This window comes from Phyllostomus hastatus, unplaced genomic scaffold, assembly GCF_019186645.2.
Source record: "Phyllostomus hastatus isolate PE091 unplaced genomic scaffold, TTU_PhHast_1.1 phas_scaffold_93, whole genome shotgun sequence".
Classification (NCBI taxonomy): domain Eukaryota; kingdom Metazoa; phylum Chordata; class Mammalia; order Chiroptera; family Phyllostomidae; genus Phyllostomus; species Phyllostomus hastatus.
The window spans coordinates 14,644,302-14,660,483 of NW_025334042.1; positions in this window are offsets into that span (position 1 = coordinate 14,644,302).

Below are 16,182 nucleotides of genomic sequence, written 5' to 3' on the forward strand. Positions count from 1 at the left end.
CCAGGGGCAGTGCTGGTGCGTGTTACCACCATGTCCACAGGTGGACAGGCCCTGCAGAGAACCTTTGTAAACATGGTCTCTTCCCACCACATGCTTGTCCTCTGAGTCAGGGACACATGTGTCCCTCTTTTACAGGGAAAATTCAGGACCAAGAGTTGACCTTTTCCTCCCTATGTGGCAATGGAAGAGTCACTTCAAGTTAACACATCCTTGTTATTTCAGCCAGAACCAGGAAGGAGCAGGTAATACCGGGTTTTATAATTAAGAAGTGGTAGGATTAGTTGCCTCAAGAGGAAAAGCAGTCTTTCTTTCTGCAGGAGATGGCTATGTTGTCTCTAAGAGAAACTAATGCTCACTTTAGTAAGCGTCGCCTCGTAAAAACGAAGTGATTCAGCCTCTCGTCTCTGGCCAATGAAAAAACCAAGATGGAATGGGAATACTTCACTCTGAAGCTAAGGAAAGTTCAGCTAATTCAGCTACAGGTCCCCATGAACACTGGTAGTTGCTGAGAGATGTAGTATTCTAGGTGGTTAGGAAAAGGCAGGTTGCAATCAGGAAGTATTTTGATGTAAGCATTTCTGGAAAATTGCCTAAGACAATCTAAAGAAATTCCAGTTCTCCGAGTCTCTGATAATTAGTGGTGAATTCATTTCCTGTCCATTTATCTACTTTCTAATTTACAATTTTGTCTTAAAAAAAAAAGCCTGGCCCTGACTGGCGTAACTCAGTGGATTGAGCACGGGTTGGGAACCAAAGTGTCACAGGTTCGATTCCCAGTCAAGGTACATGCCTGGGTTGCAGGCCATGATCCCCAGCAACTGCACATTGATGTTTCTCTCTCTCTCTTTCTCTCTCCCTTCCCTCTCTAAAAATAAATAAATAAAATCTTTACAAAATTTTTTTTAAAAAGCCTCAAAACTGAATTCACTGCAAGCCCCCACAAGGCTGGATACCCCTTGATTCTCACTCAGGGGATGAGAGCATCCACCGCCTTCTTTGGAATCAGCAGTTAGCAGAGGCCAAAAACCACGGCTAGAGGGTGGGCAGCACAAGGAAGTGAACTTTGTCCTGCTTTCAGGTGCAGCAGAATTTCCCAAAGGAGGGGTTGAAGCATCTGACTATAGACCACATAAAAAGATACTATTTGTAAAGAAGGAGGCAGCTGAAGAGAGTAGGCATTCACCCACACACTCTTCTTTCAAAAGTCTTGGACTGTAGGCCCTGTCTTCAGATGGACCAAGAGTAAGGTAAAACTGTTCCTTTTGTACTCTTCACCTCTCCAACTGATCCTTCATTAAGAAGCTGTGAACTTCCACCACAGGACTGTGGGTGAATCGGGAGGTTCTTGGGAAGGGATGGTAACCACTCCTGAGCTGGTGCGAGGGGTTTCAGTGAACTTGGGCCTGGGAAAACATTCCCTGGTGGATTCCTAAACAGATTTGTCATTGGTTTTGGCCACAATGAGAGGATTTGATGGCTCTGTAGCCAAGAAAATCCCAAAACAAGAGAAAGATTAAGAATAAATTCCTATTTTTCATCCTCCCAAACATACTGACAATAATAGATTTCTTTTGAAATTAAAAACGGAGTTCTGCCACACCCGTGTTGCCCATCTGCATGATTGGGGTACATGCTCTGCTGGTTTCAGACCCAGGAAAACAGGGCGGTAAACACCACCTAAAATGTAAATTATGGCCCAGGTGGAGATGATGGTATCTTGTGGAAAAAGGAATGTGGGCTTTGCTCTACAAGATAACTGTAAACATTGGGACTACTTATTGTAAAAACAAATAGATTTCTCCCAACAATGGGTCTTTATAAATGTACATGCCAATTCTCCTAGGAGTACAGTACTGCCTAAGAGCAGAAATACTGATTATATTAGGAGTCCAAGCATCTTCATGAGGGAAATATATATATATATATGTATATATATATATTTATTTATTTATTTTATTTATATAAAACTATATAAAACTATATATATATATATAGTTACACTATATATTACACTATTTGAAGTCCTAAGATATTTCAGGGGGAGGAAGTTGAGTAATGATGCTAAAGATCCAGTATGGAAAGAAAGAAGGAGACATTCCCAGAGAAACAGGAGGATGGATTGAGTGGTCAAACCAATTGAAAAATTTATTATATTAGATTTTTTTAATGGCCTTGGTTTATTGATTTTTCTATCTCCTATAAAATCTGTTAAAATGTTCTACACATTGTGCAACCTTACTAGATGTTCATTGAATGAATACTGTATTTAGCCATGTATAGTGTGCACTTTTTTGCCCAAATTTTTTAAGGAAAAAATAAGGCTGTGCATTAACATAGTTACATACAATGATTACATACCTAGGTATAGTAATGAGTATAATAATCCTGTGGAAAATGCACACAAAACATGGCCATGCATTATATGGTAAAAAAAAGGTATAACAATTAGGTGTAACTGAAATTTTTAGTAGCATTTCAACACCATCCTCATGCAAAAGGCTTCTCAAGACATCTCCTGCCCTGGAAAAGGGGATTGGGAGAGTCTGCTGCCAAGAAAACAAGGTTTCCACCATATAATTCTACAGGAAAAGTGACTAGTTCACAATATATGTGAATGTTAACTTCTTCTTTCCTCTCACCTCCTCACTCACTCTGCCTAAACAGTTCCAGTAATGAGGGGAGCTCACTCTCTCACATTTATTCTATAGAATAGAGTAATAAGGCCATTCTACTTTCTGACAGCTCTATTTGTTGGAAAAGTCTTCCCTATATGACCCAAACTTGCGTTCCTATAACTTTTGTCTGAAGTGTGTCATTCCCCCAGGATGAATTAGAAAAACTTTGTTCTTTTCCAAGATGGCAGCTTCTCCTTCCATAGGTTTCTTCCCAGTTCATTACTGCCCTGTTTCTGATAGACTTCCCAAGTTATGGACTGTCCTGGATGCCCTCTTTGAACAGCCCTGGCATTCCCCTTTTAAACATGTGTTACTCCAAACTAAATACAATCTCTAAAAATGGTCTCTCGTGTAATACAGACTGCCAAATGACTATTTCTTCCCTCGACCTGAGCACACTCTAATTATTTAATCAAAGCATCTCTCGATTTCCTCAGCAACTTGGGCAGCCATCACAGGAGACCCTGGAACAGCACAAGGGTAGAACAGAAGCAGTGAAACCGAGCCTTGTGGTTTAGTCACCAACCAGGCTGAAGCAGGCCATGAAAAGCTTCAGCAATCAAAGGTGGAAAGGCTGTGACTCAGAGCAAAGGCATCATGTAGCATAAGTTGTAGTAACAAAGACTCCAAGCAACAGACTTCTTACTCTAAAGGCTGTAGGGGAACCAAAAATAAACTACACTCGATAAACCTCACCTGCCATATCCCCTCGGTGACCCAAACCAAGGGACCATGTGCTCTGTCCCAGGCTCTGTGTAGATGTGGTCCCATTCTCAGGCAACCTAGGGTCCAATGATAGTAAACAAGTAAGTGGACAATAAGTAGTTGGTTACAAACTGGAATGAGGACAAAGGACAGTAATAGACTGTAACAAGAAGAAGATGAAAGGGACCTACTTTAAGTGTGGATGATGAGAAAAGGTGGGTCTGAGATAATATTTCAGTTTTGACTCCTGGTGGAAGAGAAAGAACTAGCCAGGCAAAGAGTAGATGGGAAGAGGTTCTGGGAGCAAAGGGCATGGTGGATTAAAAAGTCCTGAGGGAAGAAAAGTTGGGTTGTTTGAAGGAGTTGAAAGGATGTCTGTGTGACTGGAGCTCAGCGAATGAGAGGGAGCGGGCAGAAGACGGGGCGAGGGTGGGAGCAGCGGGGGACGGGCAGGCCCCAGATCACACAAGCCCTGGACTGCTGCAGCAAGGAGAACCGGCGCTGGGGAAGTTAAGTGCTATAAAAAGCATTTGAAGAGCCTTAAGCAGAAGAGGAGGATGATCCAATTTGGGCTTTAAAAAGATAACCACAGCTGCTCTGTGAAGGAGAAGTCGGAGGAAACAAGACAGGAAGTGTGGGATAGATTTAGAGTCTGTTACAGGTCAGGCGAGACTGGTGGCAGCTCGGATACCAATGTTGAAGCTGGAAAAGATGAACAGATTTGAAAAATGCTCTACTTACCAGAATGTCATGGGAACTTTAACTCTTCTGATCCAGGTATCCACAGATACACTGAGGAGTTCTTGAAATGTGGTCCCCAGAAAAACAGCATTAGCATCACCTGGGAACTTGTCAAAAGAGCACATCTCCAGCTCCGCTCCAGACCCAATGAACCAGAAGCTCTGCGGAGAAGGGGGGAAGGAGGGGAGGTACACCAATCTAAGAAGCCTTCCAGGTGCTTCTGATGCACCTGAAGTTTGAGAGCCGCTCACTGACCTAGAGAAACACATTAACTTGGAACTTTCTAAATACAATAAAACATGTGTAAAAAGTTATTAAGGCAATACTATGAAAGAAAAATACATTTTCTATATTGTTCATAAAACCTAAATTAGTAGGTTTTATCACTAATCTAGGCTTTACTAATGGTAGGCTGCAAATATCATAGTAGTATTCTGAAATCAAATTCTAGTTCCTATGTATCAGAATTTGTGTGAAAATCTTGCCTATTAAGGTGAAGAGAACCCTCTCCTGGTCCTGATGGAACATTTTTTTTAATCCTTATATTATTCCAATTATGCTGCTACTTGTGCGTTTTGAGGATGCTTTGTGTTAGGATGAGTGCATCCTTGTATCCAGTTCTCAGTCTCGAATGTCTTCATAGGGATTTGTTCAAATACAGTCTGTGTTCGGGTCCCATGAGGATTTCTCCTCCCAGCGTACTCTGAGCAGTGTCAGTTGCCGGCTTCATTAATCATGGGGAGTGAGATTTTCAGTTTGCTTTGGTGCTCTCTCTGATCTGGGAAAACAGAGAGGTTTGATGTATTCCATTGGATAGAAAAAGTCACCACCTGCCTTGGGCATAAGATAACAGTGGCTGTCCCCTGCATGCGGTGTCATGGCACTTCCTTTGGCACGCCATTAAGCAACCCCTTGGAAGCACTGGTTCAAGGCTGTCACTATTATACTATTTTACAACATTGTTGGTTAGGCTAATTTTTAGTGATTAGCATAGATTATTAATAATTACACATTTGTAGCATTACCCAAAGAGTAATAATTTGAGCTTCAAGTTTGTAGTTTGGCTTTGAAAAAGGAAAATACATTGTGATGGATCCCAGAAGCCTGGAGTTGAGGCAAAGTACAGAGCCTCTAGAGTGTGCAGATCCCTGGAAAGAATCAAACACACGCCTTCCCTGCTCGGAATTTCAGGTCTAGGATAGTGTCCGGAACATTAGTAAGTCCTGAAAACGTAACTATTTAGCCTTGAAAAGGAATGAAATTCTAATACATGCCACAACATGGATGAATCTTGAAAACATCTTGTTAGGTGAAATAAGCCAGCCGCAAAAGAACAAATACCGTATGATTTCACTTACAATGATGTATCTAGAATAGGCAAATTCATAGAGACAGAAAGCAGAATAGAGGGGACTGGAGTATCGGGGGAGGGGAACAGGGAGTCAGTGTTGAATGGGTACAGTGTTTCCACGTGGGATGATGGAACGTCCCTGCTTGGGGTGGTGGTGGTGGCTCCACCACATTGTGAATACGCTTGAAACCACTGAAAGGTACTCGTCACATGGCTTAAATGGTTATGTTTTATGTTATTTTTTACCACGATAAAAAACATTAAAATTTGCTAAGTTCTCAGAGCATTGAATAAATTGTTGTTTACTGACACCTCCATAGGGCTCTTACAAAGAAGAAATAACACAACATATAAAATGACTGCCGATACTCATCATCATTATCATTATCATTATTGCATAACCTGAAACTGTTATGTACCCTCTGCATTACTAGAGGGCCTCAGAATTCAAATGCAAGATGTCTGCATTTAGAAAGTAGGCTTTATTAACAATAGGGTTATGCAAATGTGGCCACAAATATTACTCATTCATCCTCGGAACTTCCAGACCAAATGTCTTTATCCATGGTCTGTCAAATGTGTTGCATGTTGGTGACTAAATGAGTATATTTCACTAATCTACTTCACATGTTCATCTTAATCCTCCAAGGAAATAAAAGATGTATTGTGGAATCCCTTCATTATTTTTACAATAAGGCTAAGCAATAAAATTTAAAAGCTATGCAGTTTCTAATTTTGGCTTATGCATTTTCTGTAAACTACAAAAATCCACCAGAGAAAAAATAATTATACATAACAAAAACCTGCCTAGTTTTCTCAGAAGCAGTTTGCATAGCACAAGATACTCACTACTCTAGAAAGAAAACGTAACTCCTGATTCATAGCCGCTAGTATACTCACCCATCCTGTTTTCCCTACTGAGACGAAATTATACAGGGGAGAGCAATTTGCAAATGTCCTCCTTTAGCTGATTTATGTTCCCACAATGTGTGTCAAATTCTCTCAGAATTCTTTTTGTTGCATGTGTAGGAAGACATTTAGAAAAAGGCTTTGGAATGCTTCTAATCCTCTAAATCAACAATAAAGAAAAAATAAAGCAAAGGTCAAGGTTTTGATACACTGCTTCTAAAATACATCCCACACTGAGTAAAATGCCATGAAATCATCTGTCAGAACTGACTTTCTTCCAGAGACTACATTTCAAGAGCGTGAAGAGAGCTGGAGTGGCTATTGATGATTTTCTTAGATTCCAGTGCACCTTAATCATATTCACAAGACTGTACTTTTTCATCACTGCAGGAGCTGACAGAATTTTGTGACAATTCTGGGAAATGCTTTCAGATGGCCCTTTCGATGAATTATGAATGTTTCACGAAGCTCTGCAGTAAGTGAAATAGCCTTGTTCTCCACAAATGCAGGGCTGATTAGGAGGTGGCATTTTTTTGTTGCCTTGCCTTGAATTTTAACAATCTTTGCAAAGAGTTAGAAAAAAATAAATTTTGATAAGGTAAATAGGCTCTAGTTCATTGTAAAAAAATATTCTTTTATCTCATAAAGAATTACATTTATTTTATTTATTAGAGAAGAGTGCACAAATTTCACAACTTTTTATTTCCAGAATGTGCTTAATATGATATGAATAGATTTGTAAGTAACTCTTTTTGCTATCAAAAATATACAACTGATTTTCATTATTCCTTGTAGTTATGTTGTATCAATTCACACAAACAATGAATGAGTGACTACTGACCATTGCTCTTAGGGGAAATATAGGGTTAGGTTCCTGCAAGCAAACCTCTGGTCATACTCTTGTCAGACAAGCAACACAAAACCTTGTTTTATGTGTGTCTTTGTTTAAAAATACCCTGTCTAATATATATTGTTAATTCTTTAACAATGGACTCGCAGCCAACTATATCTTATGCCTGAATAAAGCTCACCTAAACACATATATTTTCTCTGTGAGACACACCACAGCCTCCTTGCATTTAAGAACACTACGTAGCACTTCAGCGCTATGGTGGTTGGGGACCATTTTAAACACTGTGATAACCAACAAATAAAAACAAAAATGCAAAAAAAGTGTGGACTAAGTAGACTACAAAAAGGATGATTTTTTACAATATGAAAGCTAAAACCAGAAGACAGAAGGTCACCTTGTTTGACCTCAGCTGGGAGTGTGTGCATCAGAGAACTCAAATTTTTCACTGCACCACGCATGTCCATGAATGACCATTAAAGCGCCACGAGTGTTGATTCTGGAGTTACAAATGAACTTCCACAAGTAAGTGAATTCACAAATATGAAAGCCATGAATAATAAAGACCAACTGTATTTGCATTCATCTGATACATCTCTCAGCTTGGAGACAATTTTTCACTTCAAAACAGTGGTCAGTTGTTAGGACACCATGGAGGAAAACCCGCTCAGTTGTTGTGAGATTTATGACAGTCGTTAACTTCATTCACCATATTTTGCTGTGTGTAATGCTCTCCCATGTGTAGTGCACACCCAGGTTTTTGGATCAAACTTTCAGGGAAAAAAACTCATTTTAATTTTTTTATTTAATTTTTATTTATTTATATTCAGAAACAAAACTGGTTATCTTATTCCAGAGTATTATTTTTCATACAAGATATTGTTATTGCTTTCTAGAGTTACACTTTTAATGCATAAGCATAAATAAAAGACTTAGAAACATTTATACAGATATTAAATTAGTACTACCCATGTATAATAAGCATCCTTATTTTTCCCTCAAAAACTTGGGGCAAAAAAGTGTGCATTATACACAGCAAAATGCGGTATTTCCAGATTCACTGGATAGCCTTATAATAAAAACCATCTTACTCATTCCCCTTGTTCTGCAGGTTCCCCGGTAGTGAATCTGGTGTTACGGCAAGACTGAAAACTGTCTGGGCTGATAGCGGTGAACAGAATCTTCCTGGACTGCTGGTTGTACATGCTGGGAGGAGCTTCTGGTTGGAAGTGTGGACCACGGTCCAAGGCAGGCTGACGGATGCAGGGCCCTCATCTTGGTGCAGTAGGGTTCTGGGAGTCACACAGATAACCACCCAGAGGGCTAAGTTGGAAGAGTAAGGAGAAGGTGAAAAATGAGAAAAATGAGACAGGAGTTGAGAGGATATACATCAGGAAGGCAAGGAGTTGAGGGGTTTCCAGGGTAAATTCAGCATTTAGACCACAAACAAATGGTGATGGGATTTCCATTCTCTGAGGTGTTTGTTATCAGTGTCCCAGATTAGGGGAGGTTATTTTTTTTTATTTTAATTGTTGTTCAAGTACAGTTTTCTGTCTTTTGCTCCCATCCCAGCCCACCCCCCCAGTGCTCCCTATCTCCCTCCCATTTCCACGCCCCCCTTAGTTTTTGTCCATGTGTCCTTTGTACTTGTTCCTGTAAACCCTTAGATTAGGGGAAGTTATTTAGAAAAAATTATGCAAATCTGGAGAGCAATACTATTTAATAAGCATTAAGTCTTGACAGTGCTTAATAGATCTCAACTGTATAACTTCAGAAATACAACCTGTACTTTTTCAATGAGATAAAAGTTTACCACAGATAATTATAAAAATCATATAGCTAGAATAAATATCTCTGAAATTGAAGCAGTAATCAAAAAACTCCCAGTACACATAAGCCCTGGACTGAATGGCTTCACGGGCAAATTTTACCAAACATTCAAAGAAGAACTAACACCTATCTTTCTTTCTCAAACTATTCCAAAAATTCAAGAAGAAGGAAGACTCCCAACCTCTTTTTACAAGGCTAGTATTACCCTAGTTCCAGGTAGAGACACAACAGAGAAAGAAAATTACGGGCCAATATCTCTGATGAACATAGATGCTAAAATCCTCAACAAAATATTGGCAATTCAGATCCAGCAATGCTTTAACAGATCATACACCATGATCAAGTAGGATATATCGCAAGCATGCAAGGATGGTATAATATTCACAAATCAATAAACATAATAAATCAAATATATGTAAACAAAATGAAAGACAAAAACCATGTTATCACATTGATAGAAGCTGAAAAAGCATTTGACAAAATCCAGCACCTATTTATTATAAGAATACTCAGCAAAGTGGGAATACAGAGAACATATCTCAACATAATAAGACCATATATGAGAAACCTATTACAAACATCATACTCAATGGTCAAAAACTAAATTGTTTCCCTTAAGATCAGGAACAAGACAAGTGTGCGTGCTTTCACCATTCTTATTCAGCTAGAACTGAAAGTCCTAGCCACAGTGAGTTCTGCTAAAGTCCTAGCAAAAACATAGGCAATAAATTTCAAACATCCCATGTAGCAATATTTTTTCTGATATATCTCCTAAGTCAAGGGCAATAAAGGAAAAAATAAACAAATGGGACTACATCAAATTAAACAGTTTCTGCACTGCTAAAGAAACCATCATCAAAATGAAAAGGGAACTGACTGTATGGGAGGACATATTTACCAATAATACATTGGACAAGGTTTGATCTCCAAAACATGTAAGAACTGATACTACTCAACACCAGGACAACAAACAACCCAATTAAAAAATGGACAAAGGATGTGAAGACACTTCTCCAAGGAAGACATACAGATGGCCCATAGATATATGAAAAAATGCTAAACATCACCAGCCATCAGAGAGATGCAAATTAAAAACACAATGAGATACCACCTCATACTGATCAGAATGGCCATGATTAATAAATCAACAAACAACAAGTGCTGGTGAGGATGTGGAGAAAAGGAAACCCTAGTGCACTGTTGGTTGGAATGAAGACTGGTGCAACCACAGTGGAAAACAGTATGGAACTCCTCAAAAAATTAAAAAATGGAACTGCCTTATGACCCAGTGATTCTGCTCCTGGGACTATACCCCAAGAATCCCAAAATACCAATTCAAAAGAACTTATACACCCCTATGTTTATAGCAGCGCTACTTACAATAGCTAAGTTTTGGAAACAGCCCAAGTGCCCATCAGTAGATGAGTGCATTAAAAATTGTGGTATATTTACACAATGGAATACTACACAGGAGAAAGAAAAAGGAACTCCTACCTTTTACAACAGCATGGACGGAACTGGAGACTATTAGGCTAAATGAAATTAGCCAGTAAGCAAAAGACAAATACCATATGACCCCATTTATAACTGGAATCTAATGAACAAAATAAACTAATGAGAAAAACAAAACCAGAGACACGGAAACGTGGCACAGACTGGTAGCTGTAGGAGGGAGGGAGGAAAGGGAGTAATGGTGGAAGGAAGGGGAAGGGACTAGTCAAAGCGCATGCATGAATGACGCATGGACATGGACAATGGAGAAGGGAATGACTGCGGGCTAAAGGAGTGGGCTGGGTGGAAGGTGGCAAAAAGAAAAAATATTGGCACAACTCTAATAGAATAAACAACTAAAAATTTTTAAAAATAGTAAACATCTCAGAATCATCTGTCTCACTCTAGGCTTCTCAACCACTCTGCACAAATATATGTCTATTTTATTCCTAAATATTATCAAAAGTTGAAACTGTTAACCATCTGTTGATGACTTATTGCTGTGGCCTTATAATAATAATACAAAATAATTATCATAATAATAACCCTTAATCCATGAATTTGTTTTCACGTTCTTCACCAGAAATAGGCCTAAAAGATTTTCTTTCTAAACAAGACAGCACAGAATGGAGGCAAAGTTTCTTCCTTGTTATTTTCCTAAAGCATTCTCTAGCCTCCTCCTCAAGAGTTTTATCATTTGATAATTATGCGTTCATATGCTGGGTTTTCCTCCAGATCTCAGCTTTCCTAAACGCAGAGGCTGTGCTCATCTCCAGCACCCGTCATGCTATTTGGCAGTAGGTGCTTAATGCATGCTCTGGGAAGGAACGAATGCAATCACGTGCCAGATCTGCCTCCACCAACACATGTTATATTATCACTGACATTTTGGCTTTATTTAAATAGCAAATAAGTGGCAAGAGGCTGTAAATCCAGTGGTTTCTAAGGACTTATCCTGCTCTTAAGTTCTCTGAGCATTCACGTGAACATCAAAGTCTGTCTGGACCCTGATTAACACGTCTTCGCTGAGCTTCCTTTCCAGACCACATGCATGCAAGGTACCAATGTGAATTTTCAAGACTTCTCCCTAAATCTACTTTGACAATCTGTCCTAGTTTGTTCAAAGTTTCTTCCTTTGACAGGATAATGTCCTAGAGACATCCCACTGCCCAAGGAAATTCTACCTGTCTCCAAATCACTTTATGATTTTGTATGACAATCCATGATGGCTACTGATCCTTTTGGGCCCTCTTTTTCCTGGAAGTGATTTTACAGAATTTCCAGTATCCTAAGGGCATCCCAGAGCCAGATATGTACTCATAATATCATTATCTAAAGTACGGGAAGAGTACTTGATTTGAAGTCTGAAGACTAGGGTTCAAAGCCAAGTTCCATCAGTTTGGACAAGTCATTGGTTAAGCTTTCAGTTTCCTCATCTATAAAATGGAAATAGCTATCTTGTTTGGAGACATAAATAAAATAATAAATGTGAAAAGTCTAGACGGTCTAAAAAGTTATGTTGTTAATAGCTCTAGCTGCAGAGACCTCCTCAGGTTCATAAAGCATCAAGGTCTTTCCTCCCCCAGGCCCTTTGTACCTGCTGTCCCTTTTACCTAGAATGCTGTTCACTGGTTCTCTTCCTGGCTACTTCCTACTTCATTCATGTCTCTACTCAAATATCACCTCCTCAGAGATAACCAACCTGGCTATTCTCACTAAAATAACATCCCGTGGCCCTTCAGTCATTTTAGCCAGTTTTTTAATGATGCTTATTGGCTGTATTATGCGTGTTTGTCTATTGTCCCTCTCCCACTGGAACACAGGCTCTTTGGGACTTTGTCTTCTGCTGTGTCCCTAAAAGCTATAATGACCCACACATGGTAGGTGCCCATTAAATATTTGTAGAATGAGGGAACAAATGTGCAACAAGAAGCATAGGAATTTTTTTAAAAGTCTACTGATGAGATGTAATCAAAGCCAGAGAAGTAACAAAGGTGAACCAGAAAGTATGTGATCTGAAATAAACCCTAAACCAGAATTTTAGATTTTTTTAAAAGAAAGTTCTATGAAAATTTCCATAAGCATAAATTATCAACATCTCAAATTGATATGTACATATATATAGTAAATTATTTGAAGACAAAGAACATACTTTCATCTCTGTGTATACCCCTTTCCTATTGCCAAGCAGAGTACCTAGTGAAACTAGATTAAATGTTAGTTTATTTGTTTACAAAGACATCACTTTAATGAAATTCTCCTGAAAACTTACTAGAATATTGATCTAGTACTAATTCAGAGAAAAGATAATGGCCCCTTGACAAATTATAGACATTTTTATGTCACAATTATATTTCTTTGTGATGTCTTGCCTAAATAAACTCAATACTTGTTAAAAATCACAGCCTAAGGTAGAAAGGAGTACACAAGAGTAGAAATTTATGGAGGGAAAATGTCTTTCCCTCCATGGATTTCCCCTGTTTCTTTCTCTGTTTTTGCTGTCACGACTCTGCAAGCTCAGTAAAGATGGTGATAAATCAGAGAAGGGCTGGTGTGATTAGAGGAAGAGAGAAGAGAACAGACTATAAGAAGATGGAATCCATGAGAGAGCAGATGAATATGGGAGGGAATCTTTGAGCCAGGAAGATCTGTACTGAGTGTGTACCTTGTCAATGACCTGTTGTAATGAAAGCCAACTGCACAAAAACACCTGTAAGAATCTCACAAGTTGTAGGAAAAAATGACGAAGTAGTTATTTTAGCATGTGTGTGCAAATTGCTTATTAAAGTATTAATTATTTTAATCAATTAATTCTGCATATATGTATTAAATTCTGACTGTGGATATATCATTACCAAACCATGAAGGATTTATTGTAATTTATATTAATAATATTTGTACTATGTGTCAGAGAATGACTAAAACTATTGCTCAGTTACTCAAATTTGTCAATGTTTAGACAGCCAAATTTATCAATTTATTTCAACGTAAGCGGAACCAAATCAACAAAACAAACAAGCAAGCAAAATACAACCAGAGATATTGGAACAAAGAACAAACTGACAGTAACCGGACAGGAGGGGGAGAGGGATAATAGGGGATAAGGGAGGTCATCAAGGAACATGTATGAAGGACACATGGACAAAGCCAAAGGGGGTGGATTCGAGGGTGGGAGGCAGGGATAGGTTGGGCAGGGGGAGCATGGTGGGGTGAAAATGGTGACAATTGTACCTGAACAGCAATTTAAAAAAAAAAGAGTCCCTACTACATTTTGAGAAGTCAGAGCTAGGGACACAAAATACATGACTTGTTTTCCTTGTCCTCTAAGAGCTTACACACACACACACACACACAACAACAACAACAACAACAACAAGTAAATAACTGTGTCTAACAAACAACAATATGTACTGTTATTGCATTTGAGTTTTATAGCTAGATGTTTGTGCTCTAGAGCTACACGTATAAAAGAGCTAGGGAGCTGCCAATGTATACTCAGCAACAGTTTCCAAAAGGATGTGCCATGTGCTCCTTGAAGAACATCCGCCAGAAGGACAAGCAGAAAAAGGACATTCCAGGTGGAGAGGAAACCAGAAGCTGTGGTAAGAACTCTTTGGAGTGAATGGAAAGCATGAGAAAAAGACATCTTGTTTCAGTACTTTGAAAAAGACTAACTTCTAAGTGTCAGACCAGGTAAATGGAGCTGAGGTAAATGGTAACTGCAAAATTGACAACCTTTCTTGAAATTAGATTGGCTCTTGTGGAATATGAGGAATTGCTAGCCTGGGCCTGATACATGAAGACACCTTGTTTCCCCTTCTTTTTTTACCTCGAGGCTGGCTGTCAACACCCACACTGTGGGAGCTATACTGCAGGGGGCAGGATCTCCAGCAGCTTAAGTTCTGGAATAGCTTTTAGAAACAGAGTCCCTCACCCCTGACTCCTACGCCTACTACCATCACCTCCATTAGACACCTCCATGTTGTCATGACCAAAAAATAAACTTATACCAAAGCACTGAGATCTGTTATAAGACTCAGTCTACCATGATGAATTCAGAAAATTTTATTTCAAGTTGCAATATAATACTAATAATTAGAGATTTACACAACCATTTGAAGAGCTAGGATGTCAAGGTGGAAGAAAACCCACAACTGGCCTTCAGGACATTGGAGGGGCAGGAATCACAGGGTAGCTCCTGCTGCTGATCTCCTGACGGCAGCCCCAGAGTGGAGGGTTTGCAGGTGCTCTCCGAGAAACTGCCATAAATCTCTTGTCTGCCGACTGCCCGCCTATCTGCCTGCAGCTGCTGTCAGAGAAAAATGGCGTTTCCTTTCTTCCATCTCCCAAGTCTTAAGAAGTGCTTCTTTTTAACAGAAGCTAACCCAGAACACTGCTGGAGAAGGAATTTTGAAGATTTAATCTAGCTGCTTCTACTCTGAAATGCAGAAGAGAGGTTGGAAGCGGACCCGGATGACATTGAGTGGGTAACAATGAGGTACAAGGAAAAGAGGAAAGGAAAGAGGAGGGAGAAGCGATCTTCTCCTTACTTCTCTGAGGGAGAGGGGATTTAAGGAATGGTATGAGGGTCACAGAGACATCATAGTGGAGGAACTTAAAAGAAGCCTTTCAGTTACCGAAATGGTCAGTAGTGAGCAAAGGGGAAAGAGTTCAGTACCACAGTGGAGTTGGTGCCCAGCGTAATTGAGAAAAGGTTGGACACTTGGCTCAAAAACATGGAGGGAAAGAGTAAGTTTCATGTAATTAATAAAAGATGGGATTGGACCATAAATAAAGAAGATAATGATAGGTTTGGAAAGGGAATTAAACCATATGACTGAAGAAAGATGGGATGGAATTTAGGAACCTTGTTTTGAAACCCAACAGGGATTTCAAGATGCCTAAGAGGTATACACATAAGCAGTGTGAGAGAGCACAGGTCGTCAGGGCTGGGAAGGACCTCAGAGCGTGACTAAACCAAGGTTTTCATTCTGTAAGTGAGAAAACAGAGCTCCATGTCGGCCTCGTGAATTAATTGCCAAGTTTACACAAAGAGACTAAAGTCCAGGAACTAAATTCCAGCTAGAATCAGGAGTTGCAGCTACACCAGACAGAAAGTCTCTTGCTCTGCACATCTACCACCAGCCCCACACTCCACCCAGGCGTAGGGTTGAGAAAAAAAACTTCCTATGGCTAAAGTCAGTGGGAATAAGAAGATCAAGTGTTGGGCTACCCTGTGCCAGAGTGTCTGTTACGATCAACCTCATTGTCTTTCTCAAGATCTCCTTCCCATTTGTCTTCAGTCATACTGCTTAGTTCCCTTTCCCAAACTTACTATTATCTTCCTCAGTTTCAACCCCATCCTCTCTTTTATTAGTAACTGGCTTGCCACCACACTCATCAGAATGGCTAAAATTAATAACACTGACAATACCAGGTGTTTGCAAAGATATGAACTGGAACTCCCACAATTCTACTCCTAGGTGTATGCCCAGAGAAATGGGTGCCTACCCACTAAAAGACGTGAACAAGGATGTCTGTGACAACTCCACTCACAAAAGGACAAACATGGCCACAACCTAGACCTAAATGTCCATCAGCAGTTGAATGGGTAAATGAACTGTGGAATG